The sequence below is a fragment of the Aquarana catesbeiana genome, linkage group LG04 (genome assembly GCF_042186555.1).
Source record: "Aquarana catesbeiana isolate 2022-GZ linkage group LG04, ASM4218655v1, whole genome shotgun sequence".
Classification (NCBI taxonomy): Eukaryota; Metazoa; Chordata; class Amphibia; order Anura; family Ranidae; genus Aquarana; species Aquarana catesbeiana.
In genome coordinates this window covers 313162381-313175537 of record NC_133327.1, presented here as the reverse complement: position 1 = coordinate 313175537, position 13157 = coordinate 313162381, and the positions used below count along the sequence as shown (strand labels likewise).

Here is a 13157-nt window from a genome sequence, read left to right as displayed (position 1 = left end):
TTGTTACAGTTTGCAAAGGTTCTGTTGGAATGTAACTTTGATCTGACTGAACCATTTGGGGTCTAAATAGGACATATCACAAATCAAAGTTTCAATTTTGGAGACTTTTTCCTCCCGATCAATGACTACATAGAAAACCTAAAATGGAAATGATTCAGTGGGGTTAGAAAGAGGTTCATCCTGTAATTTCTCGAAATATTTTTTGTCCCGAAGAACCTTTTCTGTGGTAAATGGCTTTTAATTGCAGCATTAGTAGAATGCTACAGAAGGATACAGCTTGCCTTTGTGACAAATGCTTCCAGCATTATCGTTAGAATTATATATAAATTCTTGACCATCGTAATTTGATATTTGGGAAGTTGCACCATTTGCCATGGCTGTAAATAATTGAATCCACGTGTTTGGAGGCACCCTGAAACTGGGCTAGTAATATCAAAGATTTGCATAAACAAGAATGAGATAAGCAAGGTTTCATATCATATCTAAGCATGAAGCAAACTTTTGGCTTCAATCACAGCTTTGCTGTCAAATGTAGGGGATTCAGCAATGGGTTCCAAAAAGTAAAGCATAACAGTATACAATACATTTCCTTTGATTGGTCTACAGTGGAAACAAACATGTACACAATGGGGTTGATTTACTAAAACTGGAGAGCGCAAAATCTGCTGCAGCTCTGCTCAGAAACTGCATAGACCAGCTTCCAGGTTTTTTTTGTCAAAGCATAATTGAACAAGCTGAAATTAGAAGCTGATTGGCTACCATGCAGAGCTGCACAAGGTTTTGCACTGTTCAGTTTTAGTAAATCAACCCCTGTGCTGCTCGTTGCTCCCCCATCTAGTTTGACCCATTTTCTTAAGTCTAGAGAGCTTATCATTCCCTTAACTCTGACAGTAGACCTGTTTCGTTCAGAACATTTGTATTACTCTGAAAAAAAGACAGCTGTTTTTTCTAGGAGTCCAAAGAATAATTTCACTGGATCAGCACACAATGTGGCATCAGTAACCACCAAATTAGGTTGTGAGCATAGCACCAATGTGCATACAGAATTACAAAACATTCTTTTGGCCTGTACTACATTATAGCTCCCATTTAGATTTTAAGCACCATCAAATACACACTTTTCCAACTGCTGTTTCAGAATACCAAACTGTTCTTCCCTAGCCATACTACTAACATTAGACAAAGAGCCTATCATGCCCCATTCTTGTTTTGACATATTGCAGGATTAAACTGAAGTCTGCTCACATAATTTGTAATAAATACATCTTTGCCATTCTAAAGCTTCCCTCCAACCACTTTGCATATTATTTTATATATACTGTGATTCTGTACTTGCCAAATATGCTGCAGAAATCTCCCTCCAGTAAGTCTGGCTGAAACTATTTTAACAGCTGAAGCTGCTGCCTGTTCACTTGCTGGATTTACACAGACACACATTGGCATACCTCCAGCTTTGCAGCTCTCATTGGCCCTCTTATGACTAATCCCCCTCCTTTAATGGCAAACGCTGACCAGAGTGAGAGAGAGAGAGAGCTGTGCATGATGTCATAAGCCTAGGCTAATGACCAGACAATAAACAGGAAGTGGGCTATATAAGGTATTTACTGTCAGAAAAAAAAATGTTTTACTATCCAAAGTTAAAACAAGGGCAGAAGATTTAATAGATGGAAAGTTCAAACAATGACCGAAGGTCTGCTTTAAGCTGCATTGTTCTTTCACTGAAACATCCTGAGTGATATTTACTGGAACCACGAGAATCTGGAGCAGCTATGCATGGCTTCTATATTTCATTTGTAAAGCTTACCTGAAAAAGCTAAAGATATAAGGTGACTGATTACTATGCACAGCTTCTCCACATTCTGACTGCTCTGGTTTTAGTTAATTCACAGAAATAAGAAACACTCCAAATAAAGAAATAAATAGCGTAGATTATTGTTGTTTTCTTTTTTTTTAAATACAATTTTGATTAAGCAACTCAATGAGTACATTTGAGAGGTATAAGGCTCTGTTCACATATATTTGAATTGGATGATTGAACCACACACCAAATTTTTTTTTAAAAATGGCGTGGGGTCCCCCCAAAATCCATACTAGACCCTTATCAGAGCATGCAGCCTTACAGGCCAAGAAAGGGAGGGGAGGGACGAGTGAGCAGCCTACCCTTCTGAACTATACCAAGCCACTTGCCCTGAACATGGAGGTTGCTTTGGGGCAGGGAGGGTCTGCCCCCCCTCAAAGCACCTTGTCCCCATGTTGATGGGGACAAAGGCCTCTTCTCCACAACCCTGTGCTCTGGTTGTGGAGGTCTAAGGGTAGAGGACTTATCGGAAACTAGAAGCCCCATTTAACAAAGCGTTTCATTTCATTAGCATTTGGCGTGATTGACCCTGGATCTACACCGGGGGGAACATTGTTTCTGTTTTTTGTAATAAAGGAATTGTCAAAAATTGTCCCTGTGTTTTTATTTATTTTTGACACTATTTTGGTGAATGAGTAGGGGTACAATGTAACTCATACTCATTCACATGGGGGGGGGGATCAGGGCCCCTATTGTTTTTTCCCCCACAACGTTTTTTCACATTTTTGTACTGGAACCCCACTGACAGCTAATGAGTCACCCATTGTTAAAGAGGCTTCCAAGCCTGACGCATGTGCTCTGAAGGAATGGCCACCCGTGCGCATGAGCAGGAGTGAAGTCATGCGACTCCAGCCAGTCACACAGCCGGAGTCTGTGGACCCAGAAGGTAGAAAGGCAAAGATGGATACGGCCTCCAGCGGGGGCAAAGAGGGCTTAGTTTGCACCTAAGTTCACCATAGTATGCAATGCATACTAGCACATTATGCCTTTACTTTTGCAGGTGAGAAAAAAAAAAGAAAAAGAAACAGCGCTTTACTTCCTGCCGGTGGCTTCCAGCTCCGAAAATTTGCATCTGAACCATATCTGAATTCACAGCTGAAACACTGAACAGCTTCTCTGGAAATCTGCAATGAAAACAGAGGGGAAATTTGCACCATGCATGTGTAAATGGAGCCTTAGGGTAATTTTATGTCAAAAGAGCACAAGGATGATCTCATTAGTACTGCTGCTTCTTCACTGTCCAATCACAGTCCAAGGCAGGTCCTAGACCAGGCTATATTGCATAACTGGAGTGTAGTTTGCAAAAACGTTTTGGACCATGAAAGAGCAAAGACTTGAGTGAGACATGCTTATTTCTGCACAGAATAGCCCCTAAAAGCAACACACTTAGAAAATTAATTGGTTAATCTGTAAGTTGGCCATTTTCCAACAAACATTTGTACAAACATTCATATGAAAATTTCCCATACATTTGATGACTTGACAAATGTTGTTCTAAAGTACTTAAAAATTTTGTTTGCTTTTAACATAAAATTTTGGAATCAATGGTCTTTCCTGCAGAAAATCACATACACTGTTACACTAAGTTAGTAAATCAAAAAAATTTTGAGAAAATTCTACTAGTGGATGGCCAGGAGAGCCAAATTCACCATTCACAGGAAGGACATGCTGTTGCCAATGATACATATTTACTCTATTCTGCGGGTTAATTGTACAATACTGCCCCAGCAGTAAACATAGATATGTGGAAAACATTTTAAAGTGGACCAATGATCTGCTGAGGGAAAAGACAGGCTGAATTTAGAGAACTGAGAACAAGGAACTCATCAAGGGTCCCTTGAGTTGTGGATTGTGCTATCCAGAATGGGCTGTCTGAAGTACATGAGATATGGCCATGAGCAGGGTTTAGCTAAACTTATGCAGGGGCAGCCTTGCTACAATTCGTGATCTGTTTTTTACAGTGATTACATTTGTGCTTTCACGATTCATGGTCCTGGCACTAAAGACATTGAATGAAATAGGTACAGCTACAATTTGTGGATCAGATGTCTTTTTGTAGTCTTTGGTTCTGGTCTGTTTGATTTCTAAGCTGTACAACAGTCTTTTCATAGCTCTAGGTCTGTTCCAATGCCTTTCAAACAACAATATAAAGAAAATGCAGGTATAAGGGGGTATGTTTGCTTGGTGTCTCTGTACACAAAAAAATAGCCAATGTATTTTAAAAGCAAAGTTATCCTTTATGTAACAGAAACTTTCAGTTAGTGTTCCTGACATAATTTGAGTTATTAAATTTGCAGTGCCTGTCAAGTTAAGCTTATTTACTAAATTCCTATCTAGGGAGTTACAAAGCACTGAAAGCATGATCTTTAATTGACAGTTTAATCTTCTTACTGTAATACGATGGCATCAATTCTTCTGAGCATGATTACATTAATTGTTAACATGTAATTGGCATACTTACTATATGCGAAGAAATTAACATTTTAAATATTTAAGAAACCTTGGCAAGTTGCTCTGAATAAAGTCTCTTTAACGCTCACCCCAAATTTATTTATATAACCCTTCCCTGTAATCTCCCTCCACTTCATTCTTCCACTGTGCCAATCCTGTGAAAACTCCATGTTGAGTGCCTTTAGAGTTTACACAGGGCTGATGACATGTGCTCCTCCTCACATTGGTTGGGTTTGGTGGTTGGCTAGTGGGCTCAAGCACTGCATTATGGGAGAAGGACACATGCTCTTCAATACTTGGAAGCCCTAAGTATTTTTTGGTCTCTCTGCTGGAGAACTTAACAGTGGGTAAATGTAGGGAATGTGAATGTTACTTACAAATTACTTAAAAAATCAGCCTTTAGCTCACTTGTACTCCTACAAAAGTCATAAAATATTTTCTCTCTCTCTAATAATAGTGATTTTTTTCAAAATATTTCTATAAACATGGCAGATGGAGGTTGCAATCAGGCTTGCAGTGGGTGGATGTGAGAAGGTATTTACATGGGCTTACATGAAGTTAAAGCTCAGGATGTGTGTCACCTATATATTAACATTCAAAACATGCCATAAAACCGAAAGGTGGCTGGTCAGCTGTACAGAATATGCAGAACTGCAAGTTGCGAAAACTTTGTCGCCCACCTTATGCAATTCAGCCATGCAGCACAGTAGGTGTTCAGTTGTGCATTTCGTTTTTTTTTGTTTTGTTTTTTACTTTATATAACATTATAATAAGTATTTTGTACCAACAAAATAATGATGTTATCTTTTGAGGATGTCATTACTCATTTGTAGCTAAAGAAGCGTCCCATTGCAGTTATGTGATAGCATACACAAAGCTATGGCAGACATCCACTTCAGCTGTGAGCTTCACTGTTCCTCAATCTAGAACGTTGAAATGGTCATGCTTTGTAATGAGCAATAGCTTGAAAGCCTGTCTAAACAGATTTCTTGAAGCATTCTTGAGAGTGCTGCCATCTTTTTCTCTCATGCAGTAGGACTTGAAAGTAATTTATCGCTAAGCTGAAATTTTGCCAAGTCTTACTCAAATGTGTCCAATTGGTTTGGCTTAAATAGATTATTAGTTATTAAAAATATTGTTCAGACTTACAGTAGAGGTCTTTTTACTGTATAAATGTTTCACAAAAGATTCACATAGCTATTACCCAAGAGTCACATATTTTTCTAATAGGATTCAGTTGGAAAAATGTGTGAATCTTGAATGAAAGCGGTGTGAATCTTGTGTGAAGAAACAAGGCCATTAGAAAAAAGCCATGGGGCCACAATGCAGAATCCAAACTGGGGCCATGGTATATCCCACAGGAAATATCTGAAGGGCTTATTCATATCAAACACTGATACGTTTTTCGGAAATGCAGTTCCACATGCATTTTTATGTGTGTTGTACTGTTGTGTTCAAGGATCCCATTCGATAGGCCAAAATAAGATCTACAATGGGATCATGTAGGCAACATTCAGAACTGTTTCTCACCACAACAGGACACAGTGTTGTGAACAGGTCCTCTAGACAACAAAGGATTTGTGTTCATGCATTTGTCTGCATTGAAAAACACTCCAGGACACAAGAAAACGTAGCTGGTGTAAATGAGCCCTGAGGGTTCCTTTGTTTTATAAGTATACAGCAAATATGGGAGTTAAAGAAATTTCTTTTCATGATAAAAATAATATTTTTCATGACACTATTATTTATTTTTATGTATAAGTAGAGGGTCATAGGCATTATGCTGCTCTGACCCATTATTTTACACAATTTATATTAGCGCCGCTATCTCTATCTGTACACGTGTGAGAGGTATAGTTTTGGGATTCTGATCAGTATACAGCAAATATGTCACAAAGCTAAACAACTGTGTCAGAAATGCAGACATCTCAAGTCTCCCGCAACTCGCAATCTCCCGGCTGAGCCTGCCTGCACTGTCACTCACTGCCACAGGATGCGTTTGAACAGCAGCTGCGAGCGAAGCTCCCGAGCTTGGCTCTCATTGGTCCATGGGCAGTGCCTGCGTCAGCGAGAGGAGGGAAGAGGGAGGCATTCCCATGCATGCGCCGTGATTGGTTGCTAGGCTTGGCGAATTTTCCTAGCAACTGAGCGTATTGAGGCAGGTGTACAGAAGAGTATGACAGTGATTGGATGGCTGAGAAGATGGGGCGTGGCTCAGGCTTTTTTTGTCCTCCCTGACTTTACCATGTTCAGTGATGGCCCGGAGCTGAGGGCGGCTGGATGTGTATAGTATTGGGTGTATACTATTGTCACAGGAGGGGAATAATAGCGCGGTGTGCCATGTGTGCAGCTTATGTCCTGACACTGAGTAATATATAATAATGAGAGTCAGTACAAGGAAACCCTGCCCTTATTTGTCCAGCACCCTGTGTAGTCACACCTTTGTACTTCTTGGCAACAGCACACTTTTCTACACCTTTACTATGGAAAACGTAGGCCTCATTCACACTGGCAGCACGGAACCTTTATGTATGTGTGGTAAGACCTCATTCACACTGGCAGCATGGAACCTATATGTATGTAACTATCCGCCTCTCACCTACATGAACATGCCTCGGCTACGCAGACAACAGCTGATCGTAAACTCAGCTGTTCTGCGGCTATGTACTGCGCATGAGTAGAAACATCATGTGGCCCCGTCTCAATACCCTCAGTTGCTAGGCAAATTAGCCGAGCCTAGCAACCAATCGCGGCGCACGCATGGGAATGATTTCACTGCACGGGCCCGCCTCCCTCTTCCCTCCTTATGCTGACACAGGCACCACCCATGGACCAATGAGAGCCGAGCTCGGGAGCTTCATTCGCAGCCGCTGCTCAAACGCCTCCCGTGGCAGTGATTGACAGTGCAAGCATGCTCAGCCGGGAGATTGTGCTGCACTCATGGGTGTCCGTGAGCCCACTGTCAAATGCGGGAGAGTCGCGGGAGACTTGAGAGGTCTGCACTGGTATAGCTGCATTTAATTGGCATTGGTATAGCTGCATTTAATTGGCACTGATCAGGCTGTATTTAATTGGGGTGGGGGTGGGGGGTCGGCGTGAAGCATCACCTCCCTGAAATTAGTTTTCTACCTCCCTGAGCTTTTGCAGGTTGGGATGTCTGGAAACGTCTGATGGAAGAAGCCATATTGTACCAAACTCACAGGCTACATTCTATTTGCAGGACACTGACATCATTAGTAGTGCAGATAAACAGAGAGATCCAAGCTGTCATCAATGTGATATGCCACTTGAGAGTGTGAAAACAGCACTATCAATCAGAAGCCTACAAAACAGGTGTTTGGTTTTGTGACTTACAGCCTTTAAAGGGCCATTCTCCCATAATGTATAATTTGGTTTTTGGTAGATGCTAAAGAATTATACCAGCTGACCCTTTGATAGATCTCTAAGGGACCCTATGTAAAATCTCTGTGCTCTGTGAACAGACAAAAACAGGACAAATGTCACTTTTGCAATAGATATGTCTGTTCAGTGTGTAATCCGATTAACAAACAGAGAAACTTTCCAGGGGCCATATTAGATCTATGGGTGGCTAGATGTAAACAGACTTGCATCTGTTTGCTTGAAACTACCTCTAAATCGCCATGTTTAGCTCAGAAAAAAAGAGGCAGGTCTTTTTCAAATTTTTCCTGATCTTGACAGACTTGAAAGCAATAGGACACAAACAGACTCACATGAATATACACCTGCCTGCCCATAGACTTACACAGAGCTTCTGATCCGGCAGACTTGATCAGGCCACCTATGTGAAAAGGTCTTTTGGGTTCAAATAGGAGGTCCTGAAAATCAGAAAGGTGGTAAGGAACGGCCAAAACTCCCAGGTGTTTGGGAACACAACTGGACCCAATGGGAGTTCCTTGCTTGCTTACACCATGTATTTGCACTGTAATACTAACATTCACTTTGCAAAGTGAACATTAGTCTATTAGTAAATCAACCCTAGTATCTCATATACAGTATACAACATCTCTATCATATATGCTTAATGATGTCTGTGCGCCTCTACTTGTCACTGGCACTGTCATTTATGAATAGCATGTGATACTATATACAGTATATTAAGAATTTAGCACTTTTTACAAAACTATTATTAAAGTAGAATTATAGGAAAAACTTTTTTTTTTTTTTCATTTTAGGTAGAGGAAGGCAGGGTTATAACCCCATCAGATTTTTTTTTTCGCCATCTGTGTCCCATTGCGAAGATTTCCCTTCACTTCCTGTCCCATAGCCAAACAGGAAGTGAGAAGAAATCCCTGCAAATTAAGGGAATTCCTGGAGGACCCCCTAGGTCACCAGAATTAGTGTCTACATTGGAAGATTTGATCTGTTACTTATCTGGGGACAACCCCCAATTTTTTTTTTAACTTTCAGTTTTAATGACAATGGTAAACAGGACAAATAGAGAGGGCAAATCTCCTTAATGGTGGCAAAGACAGCAATATAACCTAAGAAGCGTTCTAATCCCTCTGCACCCTATCCAAAACTAAAAAAAAAGTTTTGCCTTTAGTTGTACTTTAATGTGCAAATATATATTATTCTGTAAATATGTAATAAGTTCCCACAGGGGTTAATTTATTGGTTTTATTGTTAATCTCAATAAAGACTATGACTTAAACACACTGAGTGGTTGTATAGGATAGATAATATGGATAAAGTGGAATATTGTTATATGTTATATATATTTTATGGTTTTTGCCTTCCTAGTTATGTATATAGAAAAGTCTCACAAGCCTGTTTTACAGCTTCAAACATAGCATATTAAGGATTCCTAGCCAGCAAGAAACGCCCTGTTACCAAAGCTGAACAGAAAATTATCACCTTCAAGAGCATAAATTACGCATCTGACAGTTACCAAAAAAGGCTGTCATTTCCATCAAGGATTTGGAAATGTTTTATTTCTTTGACCGCATAGTAGTTATAATGCTGCTATTTCTCATAAACAACATTCATTCAAACCCAGAGCTTTATAACAGTTTAAATATGTTGATGTTAATGGTGGTGGATGTATACAATATATGAATGTTCCAGCAAGATTCATCAAACAAGGATTCTCAATTATGATACTGGTTCAGGAATCCCAACACTGCTTAATGTGCATATGGTGTTATTGCTTACAAACAGTAGGGCTAATTCATAAAAAAATGGACAAAAAAATTAGAAAATGAGAACATATGTGGAAATGTTTCCCATAACAACCAATTGGGTTTCCCTTTTAATTGTATGAAAGCAATAAAGGAGATTTCCGACTGGCTGCCATGGACAATCACTCCACGTTTTCTTTATCTTGCTTTCTCCACTATTCACTATATTAGACCACTTAGAAGTGGTGTTTAAAGGGTAAGCAAACTTAGCAGTAATAGTAGTAGTAGTAGTTCAAAACCCCACCACCACCACCACCAAATCACTATACTAGATTTTCCCCCAAGGCCCCTAGGCCTGCAGCATTCTTTACAACTCCTCTGCCAGCATCTTAATCGGATGTCAGCGTGTGTGCAGTTCAGTCCAATAGACATTTATGTAGCTTGTAGACGGATTGGCTTCTATTCATCTGCTAGTCTTAAAACAGTCAGTTTGATTAAATTGTGCATGCATGAACAACTGATCAAGAAAGCAGTGACGGAATATAAACAATGTTGTGGACCTTGAAGAATGAACTAAGTAAGGTCAATGATAGGGAGGGAGAGGGTGGGCTGCACCTGCTAACTTGAGGGTGCAAAACTGTAAGGATATACAGGAAGATTAAGCATCTACTCTGGTCAGCAGCTGCAGGCTGATGTCATCACATACAACACAGGGCCAACAACCCTGCATTGTATATGAGGACAACGAGTGCCCACCCACAACCGGAGCATCGGAGAGAAGAGGTGGTCGCCTGAAGCCTGCCGAAGTGAGGAGTATGGTAAGTATTACAAAGCTAGTTGTCTATCACTTGAGTTAATGAGCATTTAACCCTTGCAAATGTGGGACCTCACTGCAAGGATGTTTTGCTTTTTTTGGTGTAATTCCCAGAGTTAAGGCAGAACTACACAGCATCTGAGCACCACAAACCAAAAACACTATTTGATGCATTTTTATTATTCAAAACAAACCCACCCAACCATCCATGTCTCCGTTCTTTTTTTTTTTGGCTGATAAATCACTTTGTAAAACACCCCCTAGTATTTCTGGCTGTGGCCATCTTGAGTAAGGGCAGATGATTCATGTATTATTTACTTCCTAGAATCCTTTTGCCCTTAGCTCAGGCATGCATGCAGGAGAGTGTGCTTAGCTGGAAAAAAGACCCTCTTCCCCACCTGAAGATTCTTGGTGTGCATGACATCCTTTGACATCATTTGTCTAGGCCTGAAAACCAGGAAGTAGTCTGAAGAAATGTAAAAAAGAAAGCTGTAAAAATCTGATGTAAAAATAAAATAAATAAAAAATAAATGTGATATACTTTCCTATGTATTTACTAATGCTAGCAGCATAAGGATTAAAAATAGTCAATGTTGATGAGAGAGTGAAGTTCTGTTTTAAGCTTTAAAGAATCTAAATGAAAAGAAAACTGATTTCCAGAACAAGTCACACTGTAACCTGTCATGTGATATCAGTTTGATTAGGTGTTATGGGCAGCACTTACATGTTTTCTTGCTCTCATATTAAGAATTTAGAATTAATGTGATGACAACCTTTTCCTTGGTAAATATACACATCTAACTTCTTAGCAGTTAGGCCGAGTTCACACTTGTACGACAAACGCCATTGGGAGCTCATGTCGCATGATGTATGAAAATCAATGTTTCCCTGAGAGCCGTCTTAACTGGTCCGACACAAGTCGGTCTGACTTTGAAAATGCTCCCTGCACTACTTTGGTCCGACTTTGATCCTACTTCAGCCCATTGAATATCACTGAAGTTGGATCAAAGTCGGATCGCCGTCTTAAATGATCCGACTTTGGCATGCGACTTGCGCTCTGATGATTGATGATCTTGAAGGGGAACACCACGCCAAATTAAAAAAAAAAAAAAAAACAGCATGGGTTCCCCCTCCAAGAGCATACCTGGCCCTTCAGTCTGGTATGCATTTTAAGGGGAACCCCCACGCCGGAAAAACGCCATGGGGTCCCCCCAAAATCCATGCCAGACCCTTATCTGAGCACACAGCCCAGCAGGTCAGGAAAGGGGTGAGGACAAGCGAGCCCCTCCTGAACAGTACCAGGCCGCATGCCCTCAACATAGGGGGTGGGTGCTTTGGGCCTGGGGGGCCCTGCAACCCCCCACCACAAAGCACCTTGTCCCCATGTTGATGAGGACAAGGGCCTCTTCCAGACAACCCTTGCCTGGTGGTTGTCGGGGTCTGCGGGCGGGGGGGCTTATCGGAATCTGCAAGCCCCCTTTAACAAGGGGCCCCCCAGATCCCGCCCCCCCACCCTATGTGAATGAGTATGTTGTACATTGTATATCGGAAGAGATCAGAAGAGACGCTGGAGCTGCCTTAATAAATTACTTTAAAAACCTGTGTACTGCTTTTTATTTTTTACACTTTTTTAGGTGAATGGGTAGGGGTACAATGTACCCTATACTTATTCACATAGGGTGGGAGGCCGGGATCTGGGGGGTCCCCTTGTTAAAGGGGGCTTCCAGATTCCGATAAGCCCCCCACCCGCAGACCCCGACAACCACTGGGCAAGGGTTGTCGGGAAGAGGCCTTTGTCCTCATCAACATAGGGACAAGGTGCTTTGGGGTGGGGGGGTGCAGGGCCCCCCTGCCCCAAAGCACCCACCTCACAATGTTGAGGGCATGTGTCCTGGTACCGTTCAGGAGGGGGGGGGGCGCTCGCTCGTCCCCACTCCCTTTCCTGACCTGCCGGGCAGTGTGCACGGATAAGGGTCTGGTATGGATTTTGGGGGGGCCTATGCCATTTTTTGGCGTGGGGGATTCCCCTTAAAATCTACGCCAGACTGAAGGGTCTGGTATGGTCTTGGAGGGGGAACCCATGGCATTTAAAAAAAAAAAAATTAAGTTTTACGTTTCCCCTAAAGATTCATACCAGACACAGTGCCTGGTATTGTCGGGGATCAAAGTCGGATTCTTGTTCATTGAAGTCGGATGGATGTCAGAATTCAAGTCGCAGGGCAAAGTTGGATCCACAGTCGTATGACTGTCGTGTCGTACCAGTGTGAACCCGGCCTCACTCTGCATTTTGTCTGACAAGTGTAATCCATGTAGTATCTTGTCATAATCCACTTCTATACACTAAGCATTCTTCATAGTTTGAAGACATCTGCATCCACCAAGTGGGTATCAAATAATTCTTATTTATTTATTTATTTACACTCTGCTCTTAAATCTCATTTGTTATTGAAGATTTCTAATAGATGCTGTAAAATAAAAGCATTCTCTTTGATGCCGATTAGCAGTGAATTGTACTGAAGATCCAGAAACTGTAAAAAAAAAACTGTTCCAAATACATGGTAAACAAAGTGATTATAAAAGGCAGCAAAGCTTTAACCCTATAAATCATCAATCATCTTTCTCCTGGATAACAAATTGGAATTCTTCCTGTAATCTCCCTCTCTCGTCCTTTATTATAATCTCCCCACAGCAAACTGCATATTGGCTGAGCGGTGATAAAACATTCTTGTGTCTTTAGTCATCCTGGCATCCAGATCCTTCTGGCTGCTCTTCCAGTGATGTAATGTTGAAACTGCATCACCTGCAAAGGAAGCCGATCTGCAAGTAATAAAGAACACAGTTACTTTAAAGCAAAAATTGTGTAATTGATGTAAGCAGGCTTAAGGCTTGTTCTTTG

General features: G+C 41.2%; 1 protein-coding gene and 1 long non-coding RNA gene across 5 annotated transcripts in view; one reads left to right on the top strand and one right to left on the bottom strand.

The window, feature by feature from the left end:
• The window catches only part of FILIP1 (filamin A interacting protein 1), a 234768-nt gene that overhangs the window by 191390 nt on the left and 30221 nt on the right, over window positions 1–13157 (top strand). The window lies entirely within an intron of this gene.
• Window positions 12688–13157, bottom strand: part of LOC141140053 (uncharacterized) — a 208228-nt gene continuing 207758 nt past the window's right edge. Inside the window, exon 4 of the long non-coding RNA XR_012243892.1 lies at window positions 12688–13078. This is a non-coding gene — a long non-coding RNA (uncharacterized lncRNA). The remainder of the gene's footprint in view (window positions 13079–13157) is intronic.